This window comes from Schistocerca nitens, chromosome 7 (genome assembly GCF_023898315.1).
Source record: "Schistocerca nitens isolate TAMUIC-IGC-003100 chromosome 7, iqSchNite1.1, whole genome shotgun sequence".
In the NCBI taxonomy this organism is placed as follows: Eukaryota; Metazoa; Arthropoda; class Insecta; order Orthoptera; family Acrididae; genus Schistocerca; species Schistocerca nitens.
In genome coordinates this window covers 308077972-308082971 of record NC_064620.1, presented here as the reverse complement: position 1 = coordinate 308082971, position 5000 = coordinate 308077972, and the positions used below count along the sequence as shown (strand labels likewise).

Genomic DNA, 5000 nt, shown 5'->3' with positions numbered 1-5000 from the left:
GTCGTCGACCGACAATCACGCCACCCGCACCCGTACGTGCCCCACCCCACCCACCAAAATCGCAAGTCCAGCGGATGAACGGCGGACGTTTCCCGCACTCGTAAGTTGCAATCCACACCTATATCTTGCGTTTCATGAAGAGTTTTATCCAATATTCGACATTCCCGCTGTCCCTAAACGTGCTCTAAGTCTGTGCGCGACCGCGTCGCTCACTGTACGGATTCCGATGCTGAGCGATCAGCTATGGGCCGCCCCATCCACGTCGGTCCCCGTGGGCGTTGCACTCGCAGTCGCAAAGACTCTGGGCAATGGCTATGTGCGCTCCGCAATATATTACTGGGACGAGTAATGAGGGTCCGAGCCCCCAGTGTGGGGAAAGTGTTTCGCAGCCCTGACCCACCGGCACGGTGTTGCGTCCCCCCACCTCAAACATGTGACGTAGTCACACCACCGGTTTTGACTAATAGACAGAATGTTTATAATCATATGCCATACACCGGGGGACGATGCCGCGAGGTGTAGCTAGCTAGTGCAGTCGCACCGCTACTACTGTACAGAGATAGAACAGGCATTGACTATACATACATTAAGCTTATACGCGGCGGTGCTTAGTAATACGCGCAGTCATCGGAATATAGATAACACATACAACTGTCCCTATACATGCTGAACGTCTGTGCACACAATGTCAACCACACGTCACCCACACACTCCATCACCCACTAGTCTATGCCTGTAACAGACGCAGACACAACATCTAAGTACCAGCATGGAACAACATCCAGTGCATCCTCTCGGCCACAGTACACCATCCACACTATGATAACCAGACCGGGACGTCGAACCAGAAAACTGAATATCCCACTCTTCCTACAACCACCATTGCTCAGATACGCCACCAACACCCACACATGTCCTACACAGGGGTGCACCCAACAGCACCACACTGCCGCATCTCACAGCACATAAACAATGGCAGGAATGAAAGACACAGGTGTGCCACTCCTTTGCCACAAACACAGAACGGGCGCGCCACCTGCCATGAGCCACAAGTGCAACTGACGTGACATATCTGATAGTGCCTCAGGCGTCCACTTACTACCATCACTATCAACGAACCTCGCCACCCCACCCCCCCCCCACACACACCATCCCTTAACCCAACTTCTGCCTTAACCTAACCCAACTTCTGCCTTAACCTAACCCAACTTCTGCCTTAACCTAACCCAACTTCTGCCTTAACCTAACCCAACTTCTGCCTTAACCTAACCCAACTTCTGCCTTAACCTAACCCAACTTCTGCCTTAACCTAACCCAACTTCTGCCTTAACCTAACCCAACTTCTGCCTTAACCTAACCCAAGTTGCGCCTTAACCTAACCCAAGTTGCGCCTTAACCTAACCCAAGTTGCGCCTTAACCTAACCCAAGTTGCGCCTTAACCTAACCCAAGTTGCGCCTTAACCTAACCCAAGTTGCGCCTTAACCTAACCCAAGTTGCGCCTTAACCTAACCCAAGTTGCGCCTTAACCTAACCCAAGTTGCGCCTTAACCTAACCCAACTTCTGCCTTAACCTAACCCAACTTCTGCCTTAACCTAACCCAACTTCTGCCTTAACCTAACCCAACTTCTGCCTTAACCTAACCCAAGTTGCGCCTTAACCTAACCCAAGTTGCGCCTTAACCTAACCCAAGTTGCGCCTTAACCTAACCCAAGTTGCGCCTTAACCTAACCCAAGTTGCGCCTTAACCTAACCCAAGTTGCGCCTTAACCTAACCCAAGTTGCGCCTTAACCTAACCCAAGTTGCGCCTTAACCTAACCCAAGTTGCGCCTTAACCTAACCCAAGTTGCGCCCTAACCTAACCCACGTTGCGCCCTAACCTAACCCACGTTGCGCCTTAACCTAACCCACGTTGCGCCCTAACCTAACCCACGTTGCGCCCTAACCTAACCTACGTTGCGCCCTAACCTAACCTACGTTGCGCCCTAACCTAACCTACGTTGCGCCCTAACCTAACCTACGTTGCGCCCTAACCTAACCTACGTTGCGCCCTAACCTAACCTACGTTGCGCCCTAACCTAACCTACGTTGGGCCCTAACCTAACCCACGTTGCGCCCTAACCTAACCCACGTTGCGCCCTAACCTAACCCACGTTGCGCCCAAACCTAACCCACGTTGCGCCCTAACCTAACCCACGTTGCGCCCTAACCTAACCTACGTTGCGCCCTAACCTAACCTACGTTGCGCCCTAACCTAACCTACGTTGCGCCCTAACCTAACCTACGTTGCGCCCTAACCTAACCTACGTTGCGCCCTAACCTAACCTACGTTGCGCCCTAACCTAACCTACGTTGCGCCCTAACCTAACCTACGTTGGGCCCTAACCTAACCCACGTTGCGCCCTAACCTAACCCACGTTGCGCCCTAACCTAACCCACGTTGCGCCCAAACCTAACCCACGTTGCGCCCTAACCTAACCCACGTTGCGCCCTAACCTAACCCACGTTGCGCCTTAACCTGCCCTGTAATTGTTAGTTATATGAATCTAGGAATTCGTGTAGCGTTGCCTAATTGCAACCATCTCAACATAGTTCACTTCGCGCACACTGTGGTGTTCTGCGTATTGATTCATTTTACGGTGCGTACCCTCACATCTTGCGAGTGTTGCTTACTTTCCACATGGTCCCGCTATCCACTGTATTGTGTACTGCAATAGGACGTATATCGCCCCCGCCCCCCCCCCCCCCTCCCCTCCTGTCACCTCTAGCTCGTCGGTCAGGAGTTCGCGTGTTGAATGCGCTTCGCAGCTGTGCAATGGCATTCGCATACGTACGCTGGCCACCTTCCACGTGTTCTTTCGTGCACACGTCGCAGCGTGTATGTATGCTGATGGAGTGCGTCGTGACACACAACATCCAGGCATGCAAGACTCGTAGAAGTCGCAAATGTAGATGGATGTCTACGTTTGCTGCCCAAGTTACGCAAATGAACTGGAAATCCGTTGTTGCGCGGTTGTTCGCGCTGGAGGTGAATCGTTGATATCGACGATCGGTACAGGTATTAACCGGTTGCTTCAGCGACACCCGTCATACCCACGAACGTGAGTGGGCATGTGGGTATGAAGCGATACGCGGCGGTGGCTGGGTGGGACCGTCCCCGGCCGGTGAGGGGGGGGCGCCCGGCGTGCTGGCCGCGCGCTGCGTGGGCGCACGCGCGGCAGCCGGCTGGTGGGGGCGCCCAGTGGCAGGCGCGCCGGCTGACGGAGGCGGCAGGCGGCGCATCTGCGTGCCGGCGCACCCAGCGCGCGGCGCCGTGCGGCCAAAGTGGGTCCTCCCGGGCCCGGTGCGAAGCGCGGTGGACATCTGCAGTGTGCTGGTCCGATTGAGGACTGTGTGCGTTGAGGATGCGCCGCCGCCCGGCACTCGGCGCCGCGACGCCGTCTGCTGCTCGGTCGCCCCCGCGGTTCTCGCAGGTGGTTTGTATCGCAGCTGTGCGGATGTGTTGGCGCGTGCGCTGTGCTGGGAGAGTTCGCTTTGGCACCCAAGTGGGGCTCTGCCCCTCTGTGGCGCTGGCGTTGGAGCTGCCCGGTCACTGTTTGTGGCCGCGTGTTGTCTCCCGCCGGCAACACCACGACAGCACGCTCCCGGGCCTCTGTCGGCAGCGGCAAGCTCAGTTGGGAGCACGGGTGGTCGCACTGAAAGCGTCTACTCGCCTATCTCCGGGCGATTGCGCCTCTCTCGAACCCGACCAAGTACTTAGGACGGCGCTGCGCGCCGCCGGGACCTGAGAGGGTTTCGAGGTGTATCGTGCAGGGGAGCCCAGCCTCCTCCTGTTTGCAGAATAATTGAGCGGACGCTTGCGTGTTCGCGCGGGCCCCCGGGACACACTCCCGGGCGGCCGGCTGCTCAGCTCTAGTTGACGCAGCTCCCTGGTTGATCCTGCCAGTAGTCATATGCTTGTCTCAAAGATTAAGCCATGCATGTCTCAGTACAAGCCGCATTAAGGTGAAACCGCGAATGGCTCATTAAATCAGTTATGGTTCCTTAGATCGTACCCACGTTACTTGGATAACTGTGGTAATTCTAGAGCTAATACATGCAAACAGAGTCCCGACCAGAGATGGAAGGGACGCTTTTATTAGATCAAAACCAATCGGTCGGCTCGTCCGGTCCGTTTGCCTTGGTGACTCTGAATAACTTTGGGCTGATCGCACGGTCTTCGTACCGGCGACGCATCTTTCAAATGTCTGCCTTATCAACTGTCGATGGTAGGTTCTGCGCCTACCATGGTTGTAACGGGTAACGGGGAATCAGGGTTCGATTCCGGAGAGGGAGCCTGAGAAACGGCTACCACATCCAAGGAAGGCAGCAGGCGCGCAAATTACCCACTCCCGGCACGGGGAGGTAGTGACGAAAAATAACGATACGGGACTCATCCGAGGCCCCGTAATCGGAATGAGTACACTTTAAATCCTTTAACGAGTATCTATTGGAGGGCAAGTCTGGTGCCAGCAGCCGCGGTAATTCCAGCTCCAATAGCGTATATTAAAGTTGTTGCGGTTAAAAAGCTCGTAGTTGGATTTGTGTCCCACGCTGTTGGTTCACCGCCCGTCGGTGTTTAACTGGCATGTATCGTGGGACGTCCTGCCGGTGGGGCGAGCCGAAGGCGTGCGACCGCCTCGTGCGTGCTCGTGCGTCCCGAGGCGGACCCCGTTGAAATCCTACCAGGGTGCTCTTTATTGAGTGTCTCGGTGGGCCGGCACGTTTACTTTGAACAAATTAGAGTGCTTAAAGCAGGCAAGCCCGCCTGAATACTGTGTGCATGGAATAATGGAATAGGACCTCGGTTCTATTTTGTTGGTTTTCGGAACCCGAGGTAATGATTAATAGGGACAGGCGGGGGCATTCGTATTGCGACGTTAGAGGTGAAATTCTTGGATCGTCGCAAGACGAACAGAAGCGAAAGCATTTGCCAAGTATGTTTTCATTAATCAAGAAC

At 55.1% G+C, this 5000-nt stretch overlaps 1 non-coding gene across 1 annotated transcript in view; it reads left to right on the top strand.

Moving 5' to 3' along the window:
• Positions 1–3927: 3927 nt before the first annotated feature.
• Positions 3928–5000, top strand: part of LOC126196989 (small subunit ribosomal RNA) — a 1909-nt gene continuing 836 nt past the window's right edge. Inside the window, exon 1 of the ribosomal RNA XR_007539403.1 lies at positions 3928–5000. This exon is cut by the window's right edge and continues 836 nt beyond it. This is a non-coding gene — a ribosomal RNA (small subunit ribosomal RNA).